Genomic DNA, 26006 nt, shown 5'->3' on the forward strand with positions numbered 1-26006 from the left:
CATTTGAATACTTTAATATGGCAATAGGCATAGCTGGGCAGAAACATTAAGAGGAGTTTAATACAAGGCTGGTGTATTGGTAACATGTGTACTGATGATAAAAGAGAGTGAGCACTGATCACCTTATCTTTTCAAATCCCACTCTGGAGGCCAAACCTATATGCTTGCAAATAGGTTCTCAAAGTTGCCATTAACAAGGAGAACTGTGTGCTCCTAGAAGCACTTGTGAACTCAGTACGAGTGTTACTAATGGATTAGTGTTCTGACTCAGCTTCTCCACACTCCTCCTTAATATACAGTAATTGCTTATGTTCAGAGCATTGGAGCGCTAGCCTAGCACATGCTGCCAAAGTCTCAAGAAGAGAGAGAGATGCAGTAACGCTTCTTGAGAAGAGAAATGAACAATTAATTCTCAGCAAACAATAAAAATAGAAGAAAAATTAAAGATGTGGGGATCCTAATAACAATGATGTGGACTGGTGGTGCCTTTATTAGTCTCCTTTGTGTTCTTGCTTGAAACATTTATCATCAGTGAACTAGCTGATTATTCTCTTTTAATTACTTCATATGGAATAATTAAATAAAATGAAGACAATAATCTTTTATAGATGGTTATGAAGAGGAACATTTTTATCAGGGAACTGAATATAGATTTCTTTCCCCTCCCCCTTACCTCCCAAGGCTGTAGGAATCTAATGCATTCAGTGCTACAGCATAAAGAGAGCCCCTGAATTCTCTGAATTATTTATTTTTAATAGTTAACCATCATTTAAGAGCCTCACCTGGATGACCTATGATTGAAGATCAAGCCTCATTGAGCACAGTGTTTTGTTCTGATGAGACGTTTCCAGACAATTTCCTGTGTGTTATGTGAGAAGCTGGAAAAGCTGCAACCTGCTCATATTCAGAAGGGCCACAGAGCCTTGCTGAGATTTCCCAGACACCTGGAGCTGTTGATCTGCCCCTCTGCATAAAGCTGCATCTGCTCCGTGTTGAGTGCACAGGACAGGAGGATAGCAAGGCTCCTTTGAGGTTATCCCTAATGAGATGGCTTTCTCCATTGCAACAGCACACCATAGCTTCTTGCCTGCTCTGTGGTCACAGCTCAGACCCCAAATCTGGATGAGAATACACGACAGAGAGAAAGGGGCCAAGACTCTGGGATGAAAGTGTTCAAGAAATGGGGCAGGAGAAGGAGAAGAGTGAAGCTGGCTCTGAAAGCTGGTCTGGCTGCCAACAAATTTGGCCTTCCCTCACTGATGTGAGGTGAAGAGCATTTTTGATTGCATATTCTCACTTTGTCCTAGCTGAGTTCCCTTGCACAAGCAGGGATATGTCAGGTTAAGAGGAAATAGAAGGATGTGGTCTATAAGCAGATGATGTACGGATTCAGTTATGTTTCATGTCATTAGAGAAGACTATGAAATAAGTTGTAATCAAGATGAGTTTTTAAAATAATGATGGGTAATCCAGTCTGTATTGCAAGTTGAACTTGTGGCAACATTTAGGACAGAGGAAAAGAATTGTACAAGAGAACAGAAGGCATGGAATTAGTTCCTCTACATTTTAGGTATCTGAGCATGTCTCTACCTACAGTCAATACAGAAAATTAGTATTTCAAAGGACGGGGGAATGCATCTCAAAAAATCCTGACATGGGGCATATGAATCATCCATTGTGTATACCCTTCCCATGTTCTGGGGTTGTTACAACTCAGACCACATCTTACAAGCGTCCTTGCAAAGCTGATGGTGAGGTGGTCAGCAAGCAGATCGCTTGAGAATGATGGCCTATATTTCATACCACACAGCTCTGAATACCCACTAATGTTTTTTTCCTCTGTATTCCTGCTGAATTGGCAAAGAGGAGCAGACTGGCTGGCTCTCCTGTGGGGACTGCATCTCACTCCATTCATTTTTGGGAGCAGATGAAGGCACATAACTGTATACTAACTTCAGACACCTTCACTGGGTGGGATGAAGCAGCGAGTAGCTTTCCCTGAGGGCCTTTGGGCCCTTCTTCCCAATCTGCTGACTACAGTGTATCAAATTCTCTGACAAAAAACTCTCCAAGTACCCTGTTTAGGGGAATACAACTGCTGCCCTGAAATACATTTGCTCCAGCAGGCAATGAGAAAGTGCCTGTGATGAACTGTGACTTTTCTCAACCTTTTAGCAGTCTTGTCTCCTGTGTAATCACAATCCCAAATCACAATCTTGATATAAATTGCACTTAAAATTTAGCAATAAATGGGATTTTTTGAGAGGAAAGATGATCCTCTGGGTAAGGTGCTTTTAACTTCATGGTAGTCCTAAGAGTAAGGGAATTCTGAATCTGGAAAAGCAATCATTATTAATAACACAGTTCTTATAATACTTTCCTTTTCAAGATTTGTTTACCCATCACCATTGTTTGACCATAAATATACCCATTTTACAGCTTAATGAAAAGAACTCTTTTACGGCTTGAACTGAGCAGATCTCAGGAATGTATTTCTTTCAGAGGGGCCTGTGCTATTGAGTGTCTAATCTGGGCTATGTCAACCTGCAACACCGAACACACAGATGCTCAAGATCAGTCAATATTGTTGTTTTTTCTTAAATTAGTTCGCGGTCACACGGAAACATTTAACCCACCAGTGCTTCCCCCTAGCCACTTGCCCTAGTTCCAGGACAACACTGTCGCCCTGTGGTCCGAGTCTTGGCTCACCCTCTAGTCTAGTTGAACAGCAAACCATCTCAGAAAATTGGTTTCTCACAGGGCTTCCAGCGTCCTAACATACTACAGGAAAAGGCCATCATTTTGACTGTGCTTTACAGATGTCAAATCCTTCACAGGACTCAGTTTAAACTTCAGGCTCAGTGTCAAAAATAATACAAAAAACTGGCTGTAATTACCTCCTGAAGTTAGCTTGCAATAAATTACAACAAAACAAAACAAAACAAAAAAACCCACCCCACATTTTAAAAGAATTTTGACTCTCTGCCTATATATAGATTTTTTCACTCCTTGCTTGGAAACTTAAAGAAGGGAACAATTAATGAAAACCAATTGCTGAAAAAGACATGGTTTTCAGATCATGTTTGTTTTCATATCTTAGAGTAGCCTGCTGTTTCTTAACATAGTTTTAATTCATAAGGAAAGCCCAAGACAAATTAGAAATGGAGATCAGATGTGGAAAGATATAAAATTATTTTTATTTTGAGCCCATATTATTGACTACCCTCGTGTATGCCTCATTTTTTTTCTCATTGATCACTCTAATGGTTCAGTATTTTTATAGCATGCATCATTATAATTAAAGGAGTGTATATTTTTATGGATGAAATGCCCTTCTTGCAGCTATTGCCAGAGACTGTAAGTAAAATGCAAATTGCATGCAGACTTCTGGAATGGTAAGAAAAATTGGTTTGTTTTCCTCCTCCAGCATACTATAATTTTCACTTTTGCACCTTTTTCTTCCTCAGGTGCAACAGAAAAGAAAAGGTCTGTTATGCCAGATTTTGTGGGATTTTGGAGTTTAATAGAAGCAGGAGATATGAGCCCAGGTGTCTTGCTTAGATTTGCAAAATGGGAAAAATATCACAACATAAAGATGATTATGCAACACAAAACTTCCAGGTTACAAACAGGTAGAACTCTCAGTCCACTCCCAAGACTGGAAATTTGTCCAGTGATAAAGATTTGACTGTGAAATTCACTCAACCAACAGTATCAATGGCAATATTGCTTCTTAAATGGCCTGTTTCCAAATGCAGTCTTACCTGTTCTGCCTCTAACTGATGCCTCTCCATCCCGTTTTACCATCCTGGGTACTCTGGAGATGAGAGGACTCAGATGCTTTATCATTTACCAGGGGAGCAGGAGGCAAGGGGGCTTTGTTGCACTGGATTTGTCTTAGTAAACAAGTTTGGAGCTCTGTCTTCTACAAATAGACTCCATTACCCTTTGATAGGGATTGTTCCCGGTAGGATGGACTTTGTCTTTCTGCTGAAGTCTGCCTCTGGCTATATTACATGGGTTTGGATCCCTCTTAGCTCTCTTATTTCCTGGACTTCAGTATCACCATAGACTATATGTCTCGTCCAGACTTTTAGTCTTGTTTTGGTTTTTCTCATTTCTGCTGCCTGTTTTTAAGCATTATTCATAATTTATTAGATGTTTCAGTCTAAACTCAGTCTAGCTTCTGTGAAACTACTCCACATTTGTGTTATATATGCGTATACCAACACACCAATCCTTAAGTAGTTTGCTTGAACTTTCAATAAAAAACGAGTCTAACTTTTAGCCAGAATATCCTGTGTCAGATTGGTCAGTGCCTCTTATGGGATTACTATGCGACACTCAAGATGGAAGGTTTTCAGAGTAAATAGTGAATTAATTATTCTATCTTTATCCCTAGAAAAAGAAGGTGCTAGTCTCTTTAAGTCAAAGACCTTGGATCCCCTACCAGAAATGCTTGTGTTTTTCAAGTTCTATCTATACAAGAAACATGAGACACAGTGTGTAAAATACATCAAATTTTGCCAATTTTTCTCATTTGTCAGTGTGAAAAAGTAACTCTGTGCGAGAACTAATTGCTGCCAGAAACTCACTTTATGGAAGTGATCAAAATGAGTAATTCTTTGAGTCTAATGGATTTGCTTCAAAAGGGAAGCAAAATGAGCCAAGAAAGAAGCACATAGAGAGTTTTCCAAGGATTTAAGGTTAAATAAGACACCATCTTTCAGAAGTGTAATGAATGACAAGTAAGAAATCAAGACCTTCAGCCACAGGAAAAAGTCACACTTTTACTGTAAGGGAGGAAGCTTAAAAGAAAGTGTCATAACGGAAGTGAACCAATATTTTTTTAGTGCATGTAACAGAGTCATTTTTTAACCCCCAACACAGAACAACCCATGTGAAATCAGAGCAATTATTGCTAAAAGGAAGATGACAGTTTTGTGTGATAATTTTCCCAAATTAAAATTATTTTTTAAATGATATTTAAATGATTTATAAAGGGTGAATCAAATGGTGGTGTATTTTAGAATGCTGGTTGCTGGAGGGTGAGGAAAAGCCAGGTATATTTAATCACACCATCCCATAAACTCCTGCTCTGCACTCTGCAGAGTATCTGCCTCCCCTGCCGTCCTAAAGCATGACCTGAAACAAGAAGAGAGTTGCAGTTTTGCATGACTGAACAGGGAGAGAACAGGAAGAAGGGGAACAAAGGTGTAAAACCTATTTTACCTCTTCTGAAGCATTGGTCATATGATTAAAGTGTGCAGTGGTGGGTTTGTCCACCTGATGCTTGCCCACGGTGTGAGTTGAGCATGTAACTTCCACTTCTCTTTTTTCCATATTCCCTGTTCAGGCTGACCATTCTTCAGGACAGACAGTATCTAACCATGTACATGGTCAGTGTCTAATACAGTGTGTGATCAATCCTGATCAGGACATAGCCAGGTGTCAGTGCAGCCAGTACTTTGGACTCTCAGAGGAATCACCCAGTTGTGCTACAGAAGCAAAACAATGCAACGGCTTTTCCAAATTCATTGTTTTGTGACATTCTCATAACAAGCAACTTGCTGGTTTCAGGTAGTCTCTTATGGTCACCTGAGGAGCGAGGATTATGAACAAATACAATTGCAAAGGGAGAAAGTGATGCCGAGGTCGGAAAACAATGGAATAAAAAAGGCACTGTGTGTCCAGAATCCCAAGCATAATGAATCAGAAAATGGAAAACCATTAAGAAACAATAAGTCTTTGAAAGAAGAGAGATGGGATTCAGCAGATCTGGGGCAAAGAAATAGTTTCTACATCAGCCCAGTTGTCCAGTCAGTTGGAGGTACATTGCACAGTTTCTTCACCACCTGCTGTTGTGAAGCATACAGAACTTTTCCTTACTCCACCTTCCTCATATTTAATGTCTTGTATAAGCCCACTAAATCCAATGAACTTATATCATAGTAAAAATGTATTTGTAGTAAATTCTACTCAGTCTAATAACTCTGTCACTGAGCTTGCAAACCCTTTATTTATGGATTTCACTTTCTTGACTGGTGCAGATGTTTGGGTTAAGTAACTTTACATCACAAAAATCTCACTGTCAGACATTTGGTTATTCCTACAGTTTAACATCAAAAGTTTGAGGCAAAAGATAAACAATTCAGATAAAAATAATTGTACCACTTAAAAACCCATGCTTAAATATACAATCTTGATGCAGTAAACAACAAAGGAGATGTATCTGCTCTTTACTGCTTTTCTCCATAGGGACGAGGATGTCTTTTAAATCTGCAGAATCCACACAACATGTGACAAGAAATGCCAGCCCACCAGCATGAAAAGAGAGATATGTCTTATCCATTTAAAAAAAAAAAAAAGACAAGAAATATATAATGTTCAGGAGAGTTACAGGAATGAATTTAAAGGAGTTTCAGGTCCAAAATTCCTCCTTGTGCACTGGTTTATGTGCCCTGCAGATCTCTACATCACCAGATACCAGATGTGGTTGTGCAGTGCTTTGCAGCATTTTATAGCCAAGTCATTGGCATCACCATTGGCATGTCTAGAAATAGCATTTTATCACTTTCCTTTGCTGGATCACCTTCAAGAGTCACTTGAACATGTTCTACCAAATGAATTATTCACTTTTGCAGGGACTGTGGGAGTTCTTGGTGCTGTGATCTCAAGATTTCTGCTCCTTGCACACAGTCATTTTATCTCCTGGTGGCTGAAGTGCCTTATGTCTAGTCCAGTTTAATAGGATCAGCTTGGAAATATTGAGGAGAAATGTAATGGCTTGAGGTGTGCAGAAGGGAAGACTAAGTGACCAAATAATCCTGTTTGGATATTGGCTCTACAAAACTAACAGAACAAAGCAGATAAATTTATTTTTAACAGTAAGAGAAGTTCTGTCTGTTCACCTGGGAAAATCTGTTCCTGCCTGACACAGCAATCCTTTTTCTGCATGGCTCGAATTTGGATGGCACTAATCAAGCTCTTATGGTGAACCATTTGAACGCAAATGAAGTTTAAAGATATTGTAATGTCTCATTTCAAGATGGATCCTTATGATTAGAAGAATAAATTATCCCAAGCATCCCTACATGCTGCAAGTTTATCATGCCTGTTTAACATGTCTGCAGAGATTTCACAGTGCAGATATTTTGCAGCTTCTCTTTTCATCTCAAAGAGAAACAATTACAATATGCTCATGTTCCTGCCATCCAATTACTTCTGCTTTTCTTTCCTCTGTGATTTGCTGATAATATAGGCTGGAGAAGCTCTAGGTGAAAACGGGGAGTTGATTTTTAATCAGCCATTTAGGATTTTGGTTGCAATGACCGTAGTTTCCTGGGCTAACACAAAGCTAAGCTAAGCCCAAGCACGAGGCTCACTGGGGTTAGGAAAGCAGAATGTGAAACCGAGGATGAAATCATTGATTTGCTAAGACTCTCAGACAATGGTGGGGGCCACCCTCACTAAAGGAGAGGAAATCAGAGCTGCCTCTTCACTCCTCAGTCTCTGGGAGTGTTTCTTTATTTCTGGTTGAAATCATTGTACTGAAGAGGTGCAACAGTGAGACAAGAATACGGGTCTTTGCTGGGGTCTTTTCTCTCACATACAGCAGCAAAGTACATTTCCACCGCAGCCACGCTGCTGACCCCTTATGCATTTTGGAAATCCAGCCAGAGTCACAGAGGAGCATGATGGAGCAAGAGTCGCTGAACATCCCCCTTCTTAACTCAGGGAAGGGAACTCCTGGGCTCCATGTGGAGCAGGCACTGCAGGACCACCTGCACAGTTAGGCTGGGGACAGTGAACACACAAGCTGATGCTCCCTCACTATTTCTACCACCTAGGTACTGGGACAGCCTGATTGGGAGGGCTGGCTTGGACCTGAGTAGTCTGTCTTCAAGCAGTGCAGCACAACTGTCTGAAAGCATCTGATGTGCACTGTCAGTCCTGGCTTGGACACAGCCCTAAAGTCAGCATGTGTGCACCCCTAAGCACAGGGCTTTGATGTTGTCCTGGAAACATTACATTTTCTCACCTGGTTTCAGATCCATTCTCGAGTCTAATTTTCCACAGACATGAGTTGCACTACAGGGGGAAGGGTATTTCCTCTATTTATTTTAAATTTACCTACCATTTATTTTAACATATGAGCACCAGTTCTCATATTACTGCATAGTGTAAGGAGAAGGAATGATCAGCTTTTCTTGTACCATTCATCATCTTAAATAGGCCAATTAAGCTCAAGTAATTATCCGTCTTTCCAAGTTAAATAATCCAAGTCTTTGCAGCTTCTCATATGGAAAGTCCATCCTGCCTCTAACCCATTGAAAATTATATGGTGCTGATTTTAAACATGGCCACTTGTAACACGTGTATTTATGTCTGTATCTACTGATGCTATGCTTGTCAGCTAACTAAACATATGTAACACAGAAAACACCACTCCGACATTTTGTTCCCACATCCACTAATGAAGGCATGGTGAAGTTCTGGGTTGTAAAAGCAATTTGTATGTTCTGAAGATAGTCTGGCACCTTCCAGAGGGCTCGGAGCTAAGGATGCTTACAAAATTGTGAGCATATTTTACTCCTCGACCTCTAGAGACAGGGTGCTCTTTGGCTATGTCTACACTATCCTGTTCCCCTGCCAGAGACTCCCATTGCACTGATGCAGCCTCAGATAGAGGAAACTTCAATTATTTCTGCAGTCCAAATAATGTCTAGGGTCCCCAGCTGAGATCAAGGCTCCATTGTGCTTGTGATGGCATAAACATGTATTTACAGACAGTCCCTGCCCTAAAGGGCTTATGGTCTAAATAGAAGAGACAGATAAAGAGTGGGAGAGAAAATAAATGTGGAATGACTTGCACAGCTGCTGGGACAGCTGCTTTGGGTGGGAGCTGGGAACAGGACCCAGTTTGGAAGGGCTCACGCCAGTGCTTTCACTACTGGGCTGTCTTGCTTGGCTGAGCCTTTGCCACGAAAGGCTCTTGTGGAAGCTGATGTTTTAATCACCACATCTTGAAAGCACTTGGTCAGGGAAAGCTTTGGGAACAGCGAAGTTAAGATGCAGAGTTACTTGACAACTTGGCACCCTCGCATTGCACCAGCTGCTGTTGTGGTAGAGGCAGTGCAATGATTTCAGAGATGACCAGGTGCGGGAAAAGCCATGCTGAAAGAAATGTGGGCACAGGTAACTGATTTACATTAGAAGCTCAGAATTCATGTCATGTGAAGCTTTGGTGAGCTGAGCAAATGGGCACTGAAAACTCATTTAGCACCAAAGTTAAATAGGTCTTTGACCAAAAACCGTAAGAATGCTTAAATTTGAACACAGATTTCATTGCCTCTTTCCACTCCAGTATGAAAGCTCTCTGGTCCTGTGCGTTGCAGACTAATAAAAGAAAGGAAAAGGAGGGAAGTCTGTAAGCCAGGAGGTCTCAGTGCTAGGGACATGCGCAACTTCACTCCCTGTAGTCTTTCCCTGTCAGATTAACGTCTCTGCTGTGAGCTGGTGAAAGCAGCTGGACAGTCTGTGGCTGGTTCACACTGGATATTCAGGTAATGGTTTCTGTTCACCACTGTGAGCTGTTTGTGCCTCCCATGCAGTTTTGTAAGCACTGGTGAAATCTTACTCTTCTTCAAAGCTGGTAAGTGTGATCAGATTTCATACTTATGAATATGTTGCTTGTCCATATAAGCACCATCCTACTTGCTTTGCCCATGACAGACTGACAGTGCAGGATTTAAGGCAGCTGTGCCCAGTTCCCTGTGTCCCAGGAAGACCCCCTAATGTGGGCCTCTCTGCTGGGCAGACCAGACCTGCCAGGGTGCTACCACACATCTGGTCCTTTGTAGGGCTGCCTGGTGCTCTCCATCACTCCTCATTTGAGGTGTTTTCGCTGGCTGACTGAATTTCTGAGGGACAGAGCAGTGCAGCAGCTGCAAGGTTTGCTGTGATCTCTGCAGAAGATTCCCTCTTGTGAGACTCTTTTCCACCCTCTTGCTCGCAGTTACTTCAAGAGACAGACTCCTCCCTCCCACTCCCTTTGAGATGGAAATGACTGATCCTACTTGTTTTTTTTTTTTTTTTTTTTTTTTTCCAATAGATAGGAAGCTCTTCTGCTTGTGTGCACTGCCTGGTCTCTGCTTCATGCTCTCCCACCACGAGCACCCACCAGCAAGCTAGGTGGCCTCATGGCATTAGCACTTGCCACTTCATCACCAGTGGCACAGGAGGAACATCTTCCACACACAGCAGTGCTTACTATCCAGTGGGTATACAGCCAATTAAGATAGTAGATTTATAATAATAAACACATAAAATTTTACAATCTTATACTCCTATGGATAGACACATATTAATTAGATTTGGAGACCATTTTCCTCAGAACCTTCCTGCTACATCCCTCAGTTTTCTCTCAGTGTATTTCTCTCCACTTTAAATCATAATCAAAAAGTCTCTTGCAACGCTTTTCTCAGCCTGGGCAAGACTTCTATATAAACAGCCCTGGGTGAAAGTGGTGAAAACCTTATGGAGGTATCCCTGACATTTGACTTTTAGGATGCTTTTAAATTAAGTTAGCATGCATGTCTTTTTTCATGTCGAGTTTGATCTAATGACCTAGGTACACCAGGAAATGTGTTTATCACCTCTAGCCACAGATGTACCTTCTACAGTCACAGAAAAGGACACTTTTTAAAGGTGATTTAGTCAATCTTAGATCTGATCTGTACTCCAGAGGACCCATATTCCTATATCCTCTTTATCAAGATGTCCTAGACTGGCAAACTCATGGCACAGAGACTTATGCTTGGTAGCAAAAGTTATGTGAAATAATGGCAGCTTTGGGAAGGATCCTGCCATGCTAGCTTTGTCCCTGTTGCTGCTATACTACAGGGCCCTCTCTTAGCAGAAACAATGTGAAAACCCTCAGAAGCCAGAATCCTTGCCAGCGTAGTTGTGAAAACCTCATTGAACAGCATATCTGTGTCTACAGTAGGATTTTGTTAGCAAAGATTCATTGGCTGGGTACATCTGAATTTTTTTTGTGCTCTTAGCCAAAGAAGCTATGCCAGCAACATCTCATAGCATAGACTTCACCACAGTAGTCCATTATAAATGTACTCACAGAGGCACACAGAATGGTCATTAAAAAAGATGTTCCCCAGTTCTCCGCTAAGTTCTTGTTGGCCACTGATACGTAGCAAAGTTAAAAATAAATAAATGAACCAATCTGCCAGCTACTTAATGTGAGTCAACAGCTGTCTCTTTGTGCTAGTAGGAACTCCAATCAGAGGTCATGATGCAGATTAATTTTAGCAACACCCAGCATTCTCCCTGATGAATATGATTCTTTGGGTCAATCCTGGGTCATGTAAGAGTCAAGAGAAAGTGCTTTCGTTAAGTTTTTTTCTTGGGACCAACTCACTGCAAAGCTACTCCTTGCCAGAATAACGTGACCTCTTCACAGAACAAGATACTTTCCCTGGGTTAATCATTTAAAGATTTAATTCTCAGCTTATAAAAATAGTTCACACCGTAACAGAGAGTATTTTCAGGGTTTATTCTCTTCCTCTTTTTAAACTGATTTTCAATTCACTGTTACTCAATGTCACTTCTGCTATTCATGGAGCACGGCCAAGTGAAACCGGGACCCGCTATGCTGCTGATTTACACTATAGAACCATTATTAGCTGAGTACTGCATTGGCATTCCAGGCGTTCCAGCATGCAGCTAGTCTCCTGTGTATTTATTCATCCAAAATAGTGACAGGGCCGGTGAAAGATGCCAGAGTGACAGCCCTGTGGACCGAAGAGTTCCTTCACAAAGTGGTGGAATAGGAATGGCAGAGCCAACGTGAAGCACCCCCTCCCCATGCCTCCTGCATGTTCCTTGGTCCTAATCTGAAGTCTGTCTACGCCTTGTGGAGTTAAAGTCCAAGGCAGAGCACTCTCCAGGCTTGGTTAGTTTTTGATGAGATGTGCAATTTCTGCTGTTGTTGTCAGTGGTCTTTCATCATTCTTAGACTAAAGAGTTCCCTAGCACAAATATACTCATCAAATGGCCCTATTTTCTTGATTCACTAGGACAAACACATGCAAAAAAAAAAAAAAAAACACACAAAAACAAACAAACAAACAAAACAAAAAAAAGCCAACAACCTCCAGATGATTCAGAGCCCTAGGTCTACTTATCAAGAGTGACCTGGGCATGTAATTCACAACTCCAAGTCACTGCTAGGGTAGATCTGAAGTCTCTAAATGTTGCAACAGCTTGACTCAGCACCCAGAGCACATTGTTCATTCTCCTTTCAGGCCTTTCACTCCCATTACTTTGTAAGGAGGAAGCGTCATGATAGATGGTTGACATTATGAAAAATGTGTTCTCAGATAGGAGGGAGTATAGCAGGGAGGCAACTTAAAATGTCCCATTGTCCTAAGCACTGTGCAAACACTGAAACAATGGTCTCTGACTCGGGGATCTCACCACTGAGACACTGCAGACAAGAGCAGACATTCACACCACCTATTATAGACTATTTGGTGTATCCATTTTAGATGTGAGTCATGGGCTCAGTTTTCTGCATCACCAAGAGATAGGTGCTTCTGGGGAGTGACTCAGAGCATCTAAGTTAGATGGCAAAAACTTACATGGTACTAACTTCCCGGCCAGTAAATGGAGGACAGTGAGGGCCAATAACCACTTCTGCCTAATGGACTGGTCTCCCTAAGCTCCCTCTGTTGCCAACAGGAGAGGAAAGACTTCTGCACATGAGGAAAGTCAGACTGTCCAAGCTGAACTCTCCCTCCTCCTGATGGAAAACATTTCTCTTTACTGACAACAGAGGGGGAGTCTGGGGATAGTATGTTCATTAGGCTAAAATAAGCTCGCATAACACCCTTGCAGCTAGCAGAAAAAGCAGCACACAGCTGCCTAACTTTGTCAAGTTGCCCACTAAATTTATTAATGGATATAAATTGGCCAAAAAATTGTGTGTGTGGTGGGGAGAATCCATTTACAGGAAACCTAAAATCTTTCCACATTTCAGCCAAACGTACTCAAGAACAATAATGAAAAACACCCATCCCTTCAATAAATTTGACATCTCTTCTCAGGCAGCACTGTAATTTACATGTAAAGCAGGACACTGTGAAGCCCCAGCCACCTCAGTGCTGGGCTCGTTAAACATGAAGCCAATATGCTCCTTTGGTCTGACCGTGGGGCAGGTGCCCAGGCAGCAGATTTCCCAAGCTGTGTGTAAAGTCCCTGCTCTCCCAGGGCACACACCTTAGAGGAAGGCAGTTCCTCTTGCCTACAGAAGCTAGAAGAATCCACAGGGGTCTGCAGGAATCACCTCCCAGTACTCAAGGGCAGCTTACAAACCACCATGGAGTTTTCTCTGATGCCATGCATAACACTGGGCTAACAGCAACTACCTGTTTCCTATCAGCTTTATTCAACTGATGCTTTCAGAACACTTAGAGATGCTCAGATTAAGTGTGCTAATGGAAGAGCAAAGTGCTCGAAAAGCACACAGTGGGATCACCACCATGTGCTTCCCTCCGGCTCCCTGTCCCTCCCCGCGAGCCATCCTGAACGGATGCGGCTACACCACGACCTTCCACAGCAGTGCTGTGGCAGCCTCTTTCTTCACAGGGGCACTTGGGCTGACAATGCGAAGCTCCTTTTTCCCACATAATTGAAAGGAATTTCTGATTATGTGCAGGATGTCAGCAGTACGAGGAGCTTGGATGCCTTCCAGCCACAGCCGGATCCAACGACAGTGCTGCGATTTCTCCTTTTTTGGCACTCTACTTGTGAACTTTCTGCTCCCTTCTGGGAGTGATTTCTCAAGATAATACGCTGCTGCTCCAGCTTCTCTCTGATGGCCTAGATTTATAGCTTCTGTGAGGCGTGAGAAGGGAAGGGGTGTGGGAGAGGCAGGGAGGATGAAAGCAGAGAGGGAAATTATTTTTTGGTTGGGGTTTTATTATTTTGGTCCCACTCTGCTGCAGTGACTGTCTCCAGGCTTTGCACAAAAATAGTCTGTCGTTTCCATCTCTACAATGCTCTTTACTGCCTACAGTGAAAGGTTGAAAGTACACGTGTTTTTTTGGCCTCTCTTTAGTCCAGCCCCAGTGAATATGCAGTACAGAGCTAGCACTGTATTTATCTCTGACCTTTTCACCATCTCTTGCATCTGCTAACTGAAAAGAGCTAGAGATGTCCCCAGCCTCCTCTCCCACAGAGCAGATGATACTGGTGACTTGATTTACTTTATCTCCATCCATCCTGACTTGCCTCAGATCTTTCCAAATGTCTAATTTATCTAAAGCATTCATTGCGCTAGCTACACTGGGGAAAAACAAAACAACTGCCCCAAAACCCCAGCCACTGATTTTCAGGGAGAAATATTTAAAACTTCCAGATGCTGTGATCAGAAATTTAGTAATGCCATAATTAACTAGGACAAAAATTTTTCTCTCTGGATGTGCCAAAGAGCTGAATATCCTCTTTCCCCAGTGACTTCAGTCTATTGAAGATGTTTCTACAATATCAGATCTGTATTATCCAAGGATTTCAGCCACCTCTCATAGCACCCCCAGGAAGCTGGGACAGTGTTGCCATCCCCATTTCACAGATAGGGCACTGAGGCACTGAACATATCTAAGGTAGGCCAGCTGAGTTAGCTTTTGAATATACCTCTTCCTCCCTACTGCTTATAAAGGGAGCTCACTGACATTTTATAGGATTACATCTCTAATCCTGTACGGCTAAAAGCAGCTGGGATGAATACTGCTCTTTGAGACTCGGCAAGGTCACCCAGGAAGCACAGAGCAGAGCAGTGAAATGAGCCTTTGTATTTTACAAATGACCTGGTGAATAACAATGTGCACCCCCTTGTGAGGTGTTAGTCCCTTAAATGTTTTGATGGCATTGCTGGGAAAGGCAGGGGGTGCCGAGCAGCTCCCAGAGTTCGTCTTGGGCCACTTTTCAGCCTTGGTGTCTTGCTGGTTGCCCTGGGGACAACAAAGCAATCCTGCGGTGCCCACTGGCTTTAGCTACCAGGGCATTTTGGTTCTTCAGCCTCTGTGTAGAAAGGGAAATAGAGCTGAGAAATCTGCCTGTGCTCTGCTTCACATTTCTCATTATCTAGGATAGTCAAATTGCCAGCGCTGAGTGCTCTTTTTTAGGGGTCGTGGCTCAAATCCTCCCTCTCTGATGACAATTTGTCTGGAGACTGATGTGAAAAATCTGCAATTTGTCTTGTTCCTATTTATCTTTTGCTGTTTGCATCTGCAGGAATCCTAAACTTCCCTACACTATAAGGTTTTTAAAATTGCATCTGGGAATCTCAGGTAAGCTGATTCCAGGTACTGAGGCCTAAGGAAAGTTTTTGTTTATGGTGGGATGTAAAATCAAATGGTACTGGAAACTAGACCAGAGTGCTTTTTTTTTTTGTGAGGAACATGGAAAAGCGTAGAGCATCCTAAAGACCGGGACTGGTGAATGTTTGCTCAGCTCTTTCCTGATGCTTTGAATATTTCAGGAAAACAAAACAAAACAAAACAAAACAAAACACAAATGCTTTACCTGCAACAATACACCCTAATTAGGCATCACCAAGAATTAGAGCACACTTTTTTTCTGAGCAGAAATGAAGTTGACCACTTGGTACTCCCTGAGCCTGGGTACCAGGGCAGAGGCTGTGATTGAAAAGACCTTATGCACAATCAGTCAGGGGAGTCAAACTCCTCCTCAGCGAGGATTGGTCCAGAATGACGGGAAGCCTATCGCTTCCCCTCAGAAATCAGAGTGACAAAGGCATGCCGACTGGTTGAGGAAATTATATTTTATTCAACTTATCAGCATGTGAAAGATAACGGAAATGAGCCGCAGAAGCGAGCCCCAATCTCTTCTGTGATGGCAATTGCACAGGGGTAGGAGAAATACGGCAGTGGACTGAGTGCCCACAACTGTTGGCAGGTTCCACACCACTGCAGGTTTCCTACATGGATTTGCAGGGTCTGTCTGCGATGGCACAGCTGTCCCCATGCCCGGCAAACTGCAAGCAGGGCGCGACTCAGGCAGTGCACATCCAGAGCTGTCAGTCAGTCTGGGAAAACAAGTCACAAAGCCTGGATTAGGCAAATCACATGGTGTTCAATGTGCTGCTGGCCTCTACAATTCCTCATCCATATTTCCTCATCTAAAAAATGAGGTTACTAGCAGTGTCTGGTAGCAGACAAGGGATGTGAAGGTGAATAGCAAAAGTTGCGGCATGCTCAGACCCCCTGGCCATGGAGATTTTCCAAGCCATGGTCAGCCCCTGCTGCCCACTGGCTTTGTGAAGGGCAGATTGTGCCCACCAGGCTCCAGCGGACAAACATCCCCCTCTCATCTGCAGACTTCTCTGTTGGTGATTTTGCATTCAGGGTGCTCTGTGCATCATTGCAGGCAACAAGAGAGCAAAGATAACCTGTCTGTGAAGCCACAAGACAATTCTGTCTGCATCAATGCCTTTGCCATCCAGGAGCATCCCTTTCTCTTCCCCTAAGTAAGGAGAGACCACACACCTGAAGTGCTAAAACCAAAAGTCAGACAAGCTTAGTGTGGTCAGAGACAGAATATTTACTAGCCTGGTAGTATACTTTGTACCGGCAAGTAATTCCAATAAAAAGTGTTTTTGATGTATGCAATACTTATTGGCATATGCATGAAAACATGTGGTGGGATCCGGGGGCATAATAAAATTGCCGCGCAGTTAAAGCCTGCAGAAGAGCATCTGGGGGAGGGGACGGGTGCAGGGTGAGGGTGCCCGCTTTAACCACTTCCCTGCTAAACCCTGCTGCATCAGGCCCACAGAGAGGGCTTTTTTAACATGAATTTCAAGGCCCCTGGACTAATGGTGCTTCCCAAAAGCACAGCTTTCCTCCGCTGCCCTGCAGGCAAGGCACACCCCACCCAGGGAACGACATCGCCAGTGGTTTATCGCCAGACCTGATTTGGTTTAACAAGCCTAGCTTGATACTCCAGCTGCTTATAGACTAGGAAGTCCTTGTGATTACATGGACAGCATTCATAAAATTAAATGCATCTTACAAATTGTAAACAGGAAAATATCAGCATAATTGTATTTACTCCACACCAGCGCAGATTTGATTCCAGTACTACTCCCTGAGAAAAGGAAGGTGGAGGCTGCATTCTTTCTGTAGTCTATTCGGGACATCCTTGATGTTCATGACCCTCCTATTCTTCTTTCAATGCCTTTTAAAAATATTTTCTTCCTCCTTGATTCTTTGGTTCTTGAGACAGGTCCCTGTATCCCTTTTGAAGGCTATGTTCAAATCTTTTTTTTTTTTCTCCATGCAAATTACTCTTCTAATTATTTTGTATGTTTGAAGAGGGGAAAAAAAATCTAACCTCTTGATGTCTAGCTTACAAGAACATGATTAAGAGTTCTCCTTATTTGTAAATTTATACAGATTTGGAGCATTTATGGTTTGTAACCAAGAAGTTTAGAATTGCCCTAGAGAAAGGTGACGGAGGGGGAACACATCAAAGTTTTCTTGCTGTCTCCATAAGCTAGCCCATCATTAAAATCATAAGAAATAGCAACTTTGCTCCTCTATTGAGTTTGCTAGGAGATGTAATTGTTAAAGAAGCAATGAGGCAGAAGGGAAATGCACTCATTTTACCCTGTGCAGAGTTATTTGAAGAGCTTGGAGATCCTGGGACGTATGTGGTACCAACATCAGTACATAAGCCCATGAGAGGGGCCTTTCTTCATTTAGGAACTCCTTCAGCTGATAAACATCATCACTCCAGATTAGACTATATACAGTCCTCTGCCTTCCCTAAGCAGGAGTCATTGCTAACAACCCTATGTTAGATGAAGTAGCCTCAGGGTTCTTTATATTTAACATCAAAGCAGGGCAAAACAAATGCAATTACAGCCCAATAATGAAATTTGTATCTGTTGTAAATGTCCTTAGCTACATAGCAGAAAATCCAGATACAGATGAGCTAAAAACAGCTCCAAAATGAGTGGTGAGGGAAAGTTGCAATTTCTTTTTAATTTATGGGGAAAGAGATAGCAGACAGTATATAAACCTCACAAAATATTTACTTTTTGTTTAAGCTGTGGAGTAAAAATAACTTTCCATTCATCATGTGAAAGGCTGTACAGTGTGAGGCTGCTCTCAGCCTCCAGCAACGTGATGTTTTCCAGTTCAGAGGCAGGGAAAGGGGAAGATTGCTCTGGGGGCCAGGTAATTTCTTATCACTCAAAATCTTCAGTGCTGTGCCTCAGACTAATGGCCAATGAATGCTCCTTGTAAAGACCTAATGCCAGACCACTCTTTGTTGAGACAAGATAACACTTAACCAACCTCAGAAAAGCAGTGGGAGTGGGGAAGTGACTCTACTCCTCCTTAGACACTGGCACTTGTTAATTAGCATTTCCTGTTAGCGCTAATGACAGTGGGTCTCTGCCTTTCGTTCTCAGGATGAAAAGGAACCAGAGGAATAAACAGGAAAAGCCTTTTCAAGTTTCTCCAAATGAGTCTTCTCCAAACGAGTGCCCAGGGCTTTAGTTACTGAGGCACTGCACAGCTCCTCCATCCCAGCTTTGGAAATCATCCCTTGCCCTCCTAACAGAATCTCAAAGCAAGAGCCCAAGAAGCAGTCATGCCATTTCCTAATCAGTCAAGTGTGGTGGGCAGCTAGAAAATTAGCGATAAATGCAGCCAAATGCAAAAAATAAATTAAAAAATAATCTCTGTCACTTTGGACGTGTCTCCTGTTCTCTGGGTCAGGACCGATGGTATTTCCCCAAGGGATTTTATACACTATGCACATTTTTTGTACCTTAAGTATACTTATTTTAATATATGAGTTGCTTCCTCTGTCCTCTGTGCAGTGTCAGTTATTTTAATTTAATGGCCAGGCTTCAGTTCCTTTGCGTTTATTGAGTAATGCTGCAATTTCAAGGCTTTTTACAGCGGAAGATATGAATACAAGTGAAGACATTAACGTGAATAACCAGATCAGAGCACGTCCCTGAGACCACTGGACCAAAAATACGTCTTTTTTTAGTTAAAAATATTAAATGCTCTTGAACAAAAGTCATCTGAGGTGTAATTCCACTCATGTCCATCAAGCCTTTCATCAGGGAGAGCTGGACTATGAAGTTTCCCCTAGACAAGACAGAATGTGCAGTAGGACCACTGAGCTCCCCATGGAGAAAATGTCAAGAGTTCTTACTCTCACTGATCTTGTGGGTCTGCAGACTGCCTGAATCGCAAGTGTGTGTCATGGTAAGATAGCTATTTATATCTTCTTCAGAAATGGCTAAACGTATTTTAAATAACGCCCTGCACAAATAAGAAAGTATATTTCACTGAGGTGGGTTGCATCATCTCAGCTCTCTGAAGATTAAGGTTTCCTGCTTGTTAATGCCACTTGCCAAGGACATGTTTTATTGCCTTTGTGTTACTGTATGTCAGTCAGGAATAAATCTCTGCAGAGCTTCTATCTCGCTCTTCAGCCACACGTAGCCTCATTTATATTCAACAAACTTTCCTTGCCTTCTCTCTCCCTCTCCTCCCGCCCCCTCTTCCTTCAGACAAGGCATTTCAATGAATCGGTGCGGGCACCATTTAGGACTGAAACGAAGATCTCTATTCAGAGGCTGAACAAATTCTCACCAGCTTCCTTAGACGTAGGGCTAAGCTCCTCGGTTCCCTTCGCCCTTTTGTCTGCAAGTTTTTTGGGGCCAGACTGCCAAGTTCAAGCGAGCCTCCAATCTCTCCTCTTTCACAGGCCTCCTGATTAGTAGCTTTCTTTTTCCAAGACTATAGATACAATTATTAGAAATTCCTTTTTTTGTGAACACATTGAATGAAGGTATGAATGGCGATGCTAAGGCGAAGAAAGTGAGAAGCTTAATATAACATCGGTTTCTGTAGTTAATTAGATTTGGGTGGCTTCAGAGGAGCAGCTGTATTTTTTTTTTTTAATTGAAGTTACATAAAGGGCTATTCAAGGTATTTTGGGTGGGGAGGGGAGACTGTACAAAATAAAGAAGCTGTGAGATGGGTTCTGGAAGTACACCCTCTCTCTCTCTTCCTTTTTGGGAAACAGTTGTGGAGAGAGTAAAAAGAAAAAAAAAAAAAAAAAGGAAAAAAACAGGCCCATCATCAAAGGGGATAACAGAATCACTGGTGCTTCTGCTAATACTCTGTGTCTGAGACATAGTAAGCAGGACGCATATTCAAAAAGGAAGATTGCTTTTGCTTTTTTTTTTTTTTTTTTAATTCAGAGATAATCTGAAATGCAGAAATCTGAAATGCATTCCTTTGCATATCCAGAATACTAGATATCAAACTTTAAAAGGACATTGCCAAGATAAAGATCACATTCAGCATTTAAAACATTTCACAGAGAGAATAAAAAGAAAAAAAAAAGCCTATCTGCCTGAAATCTTCAAGTTGCTAAAAGGAGGTATGGGTTTTGAAATCCAAGTGACGTTATAGCAGTTATGCTCTTTGTTTATTCTTCACCATGCCTGGCGAAGGAAACGAGACTGGTCAGCTCTGGCTGCTGTTTCATGTCATGCCAGCTTTCTGCTCTTGCACCACACACACTGCAGCTGCCTCTGCAATCCCAGCCCTATGCAGAATCCCCATCTTAATTGAATTTTTAAATACATAAAGAGATGCCCAGTAGCATTAGATTTTGCAAGCATTTTTTTTTTTTTCCTTTTACACTATCTACATGTTGATCCCAAGACACTTCAGGGAAGTGACTCTCTTTCATCAAGGGTATTTCAGGAGCTAAATCCTCAACTCATGCAGACAGAGTGATTTCCACTGGCTGCAGTCATGCTGATTTTGTCTCAGCTAAGCATGTAAACCAGGGCTATGGGAGAGGGTGACCGTCAACTCTAGTGACACCAACACACTGCGCTGCTTTCAGGGCAGTGACTGCATGATCACATTGACTATATCACTAAATCAATCAGTGTATTTTAGCCTTCTCACTTGGGTTATCAGTAGGGTGAATCAGGCAGGAGAATTCTACACTTCGTACTCCAACATATATTTACAGAGTTGGAAGGATGAGAAAACAAATACAAATGGAATTCAGCCATTTGCCACTATCAAAATTTTTGCAGTTCAGCAAGAAATGCCACTTGCAAAATCCCTGTTTCTTCAGTTTGAATCCTATGATATTTAATAGCACATGTATGCTCTCAAAAATATTTTTCTTGTAAAGAGAGGCAGTAGCCTGGGCTTTAGCCCTCTAAATAACTGCATTTTTTTTTTTGAAAAACTGTAGGACAGCATCTCAAAAGTCTTCAGTCCTTTAGCAATAATCAACAGATGTGTTGGGATGACAGCAATTTGTTAACATAACCTGCCAATCTTATTTCTTTCTCTTTCTCATCTGTTTGGAGTAGAAATAGAAGTTCTTATGAACTTTAAATTACCAAAAAAAAAAAACAAAACAAAACAACAACAAACAAACAAAAAAAAAACAAACAAAAATACAAACAACAAACAGACAAACAATAAGATTATTTTCTCAAAACGTCTGCAATGATTTGATTAGGAAAAAAATATCAGAATGGCATGAGGTTTTGAATTTTTATTTTTTTAGTTAAAAAATGTTATGGAAATGTTGAAATGAAAAAAAATGCTTTACACTGAAATAAGAAAACATTTAATAAAACATTTCAGACTTCTGAGTGATTTTTGTCAAATTAGTCAACACATTTTTTAAACATTGTGAAAACAGGAAAAAAAAGTGTGAAAATTTTTCCAGCTACTTCATATTGGATTCAAATACACCAACCTTTTGTCAGTTCAGAGCAGTGTAAATATCATCTTTTTTTATGACACTTGTGTAGAAAAAATAAAATAGAAGAAAAAGCTTGATCTACCCTGTAGATTTAACAGTTGGAAAAAAGGTATAGGTGCCTAGACTAACAATGAACAGTGATGGTGAGTTTGCAAGAATCAGGGAGCAGACTTTTGGGTTCAAGGCTGAGTGAAGGAGTTAAGAGGAAGAAAAGATTGCCAGAAAATATGTGCGGTATCCTTCTCAGGAGACAGGGTGGCAGTACCAGAGAATGAAGTTTGTGGCATTTGGTTTCTGGTCTGGAGACCGGCTTCCAGTTACTAAAGCAAGCTAGCCACCTCCAGCATAGACATGATGCAAAGATGCCTTTTTTTGATTTTTTTTTCTTTTTTTTTTCTTTTTTTTCTTTTTTCTTTACAGTAAACATCCTAGCTTGGTTACTGAAGGCTCCAAGCTTTATGAAGTCTGAAAAGCAGAATAAATTATCCTGCCTGGAGTTCGTCACTACCACAACTAAGCTGCTTCCACTACCCAAGATAAACCCTTTTTAACTAGAATAGTTACCTCTAAATTTTTGTACAGTTCTACCAAAAGAAAGCATTTCTTAGTTTGCTGTTAACCTTTGCCTTTCTATTATCAGCGCTCTCAGAATAAAGGTATGTGTTCATTCTAAGGGAGTGTTTGCTGCTGGGAAGAGGAGAAAAGAGAGAAAAAGGTGTTGAATATGGTTATTGGGAACCAAATGGATTACCCATATGCAAGGTTTGTGTCTAAAAACATGGAAGAACTTAAAATATTGGCATGTAAAATAAACCATTTATTCCTCATTTATAAGAAATAGAAACATGGCAGAAAAGCTGTCATTAGAAGGTTCAGAAAGATATTGAGAAATAAGCAAAAGTCAGCACTGATGAACAAAAGGAAATGGGTGGTGGGAGCAGTAAGGTTTATTAATAAATTATTGAAAAAGTCACCAGCAATTTTTTCCTGCACCTTCATAGATAAGCTCAGTAGCAGTTCTGGTCCAAATATCTGTGCCTTGAATTTAAATTCATTCTTTAAATATTTGTATAGTGACTTAAAAATTCCCTTTCTGTAAGTATTCCCAACAGGATAGGGTGGGATATTGAAATGTTTGCGCACCAAAGGTGTAGTCACTGAGAAAGCAAATCCATTAAAAATGTGTTGAGTAAATATTCAGAGGAAATGAGAATAAAATGAGTGAAAACAGCTTTAAGAGGGTTTGGAAAAGAGGCAGGTGAAGTCATTGTGATAGTGCCATGTCAGATTAGTGCTCTGAAAAGACTGTAGGGTTCAAAGTAGTTAAGACATTATTTACTCTTGCAATAAAACAAGTATTATTTTTACTCACATTAATCAGTAGACTTGTAAACCCATTAGAGAACATAGCCCATGTATAATAGGAAGAAGAAAAATCAATGTAGAATGGTAAACTAGTAACAATGAGTGAAACTAAACGAGTTTCTGCGATTTCCTACCTTTTCAAATTGCATTACTTATTAGAATAAACCCTTCAGGGAGCTTGCTGTACACCTGACTGAAATACTGTAGAACAAATTGGTAACTAAACAGGACATCAAAATAAAAGAGTAACTCAATAATATAATCCTTTATCCGGAAGTCCTAACTACTAATCTGACTCTATCACTCGGCTGTCTGATTTGATAACTTTTTCTAAGTGTATTCAGATTCAATTACCTTGATTGGAGAGTTACATGGCACTCAGCTGGAAGTAACTTTACTGCAGTCAGGGAACTGCAGTCTCAGGAAGCAGCTGCCTGGCTCCTAGACATCAAGTTGCCAAGAGCTTGTGGTCAGAAGATGGCGAAGAAGGAATCTGGTGGGTTTCAAAAATGCCTAGGAAGTGTTCAAACTAATTATTATCCATGACCTCCAGGAACTTGTGTCCAGATCAGGAGAGTATTTAAAACAGAAGGAAGGACTTGAAGGAGCCTTCATGAAACAGCTGTGGTTGTTGGGGCTACCAAAACTTGTTGCATTGTCTAGATGTAAGAAAGGTTGAGTTTCGTTGGTGTTAAAATTATGGAAGCACGCAGAAGCTGCAACCAGGAAGAAGGCTTCAGATCATGGAAAGTGTAAGGTTCTTATTAGCCTCTTTGCTCTGAAGCATTGCAGTGAAGTGCTGGAGATAGCAGCTTGATGGAAAGTAGAAAGGTACAGTTACATCCAGAAATGATCTTAAGTTGCCTCATGTGAGTGTCTACACTTAAGTAGGGAATATTTTGGAACTAGGAGATATTTAAAATGTCACTAACATTATAAAATCACAAATCAACCTATGAAACTGAGTAACCTAGCCAAAAAAGAAAGGGGGGGGGGGGGGGAGGGAGAGGGGCAGAAACGGTTTGCTGACGATTACACAAGAATCAGAACTGTTAGGAGAAACCAGCTCCTCCGAGCCTTTAGCTTCTTCCCTACTATATCTCCACTGCTGAATCCCTTTGGAAGTCTCTTTAAAACAGAGGAGAAAAAATGACCTAGTGGTCCTTGCACGAAAATAATAAGTGAATTTCAAGTGTTTCAACAAGCTCTGCCTTCTACTGTTGGCTTGCTTAAAGGGCAGTGGAAATAAATCATTCAGCAACCAGGCAAATTCTTGTGTCATATATCTGCTGTCCGTACCTTCACATTCATGGAGAAATTTTACATCTGCGAGCCTGTATGTTGCAAGAACTCATGAATGAATAAACCTCTACCCACATACACATACACAAAGCTGTTTAAAGAGAATACCATTTGGCAGATATCTGCAGTTTTAAAGAATTAAGAACATTTTTCTGCAGCATGAGAAAAGGGTGAAGAATAGAAATAGATTTCATCTGTGTCACATTGTTATCTTGGAATTTAAATAGTTGTGTGTCCTCTTGTTTCTATTAGATCAGAAATTTTTCCATTGTGATTGTATTAAGAAAGTCTCCTTTACCAAACAAAATGTACTTTGGGTGTGTTAAGTAACAATGAAATCCAGTGGCTGTGGTTGCAAACATTCATTTTGAGTTAAATGGATGGTTCCCTTCAAATCTAGGTTTGTTGATTGTTCTCAGCACAGAGCTGGCTAATGCTTTCTGTCTATCCCTAATACTTTTGAGATGATTTTCTGTCTTGTGTTCCAAAAAGTAGTCAGAAGGGAATAATTCCTGCTCCTGACACTGTAAACATGATCCATAACTCTGCGGGTGAGTCACGGGCTCACAACAACATGACCATGATTCTGTATGAAGAACAGGTTTGAGAAAGCAAATCTTATATTTGCTGATTGCTCATCACATTTGTCTGAGAAAAAACATTACACACAGCTTCTGCACAACAAGAAAGACAGACAGAGCCAGGATGTGCAATAGTGGGGTTGGGAGGGAATCCCGATCATTTAGCCCTCTCCATAGCATGGCCTGTGCAGAAGCAGAAAAGGTAAAAAGAAGATTTTACTTCCAGAAGCAGTTCAGTGTTGATCAGCCTGTGAACAGCCAAGGGATTTCTTATGAAAGATATAAAGGGAAGAAAATAAAGCTTTCTCTCCAAAATCATGTTGTCTATGTTGTGGTGGGAAAGACCCATGTCATGCACAGAAACCGGAATAACAGCAGCTCCAGCAAACAAACAGGCAAAATAACAGATGTTTGAGCAAAACTGAGACGAAAGTTTTCATTGACTTCCTACATATTGCTGCCATGTGTCATGGGAATAACAAATTCCTGGAGGAATTATGAACATGGCAAGATCTTTGGGAGATATGAAATCTCTCATTAGACCAACAGACGCTTTGGAAAACATAGACAAGTTTTGGGGGTGCACAAGCCCTTCTTAAGGTCTGAAACAGAAACAGTAGCATTCAAAGCTAAAACAAGTATGGGAAAAAAATAAATAAAAGCCTGAGTTTCACAGAATCAGAGAATCACGGAATGGTCTGTGTTGGAAGGGACCTTAAAGATCATTTTATTACAATCTTCCCCGGCTGTATGCACACCTCCCACCAGACCAGGTTGCTCAAAGATCTGTCCAGCCTGGCCTTGAACACTTCCAGGGATGGGGCATCCCATCCAACTTCTCTGGGCAACCTTTTCCAATGCCTCACCACCCTCATGGTCTAGAAT

General features: G+C 41.3%; 1 protein-coding gene across 1 annotated transcript in view; it reads right to left on the reverse strand.

Annotated features, from left to right (window-relative positions):
• SLC14A2 (solute carrier family 14 member 2) overlaps nt 1–23706 on the reverse strand; it is a 234754-nt gene extending 211048 nt beyond the window's left edge. Inside the window, exon 1 of the mRNA XM_035559961.2 lies at nt 23593–23706. The gene's annotated coding sequence lies outside the window, so the exon portion shown is untranslated. The remainder of the gene's footprint in view (nt 1–23592) is intronic.
• Between the last annotated feature and the right edge of the window lie 2300 nt (nt 23707–26006).

The sequence above is a fragment of the Cygnus atratus genome, chromosome Z (assembly GCF_013377495.2).
Source record: "Cygnus atratus isolate AKBS03 ecotype Queensland, Australia chromosome Z, CAtr_DNAZoo_HiC_assembly, whole genome shotgun sequence".
NCBI classification, from domain to species: domain Eukaryota; kingdom Metazoa; phylum Chordata; class Aves; order Anseriformes; family Anatidae; genus Cygnus; species Cygnus atratus.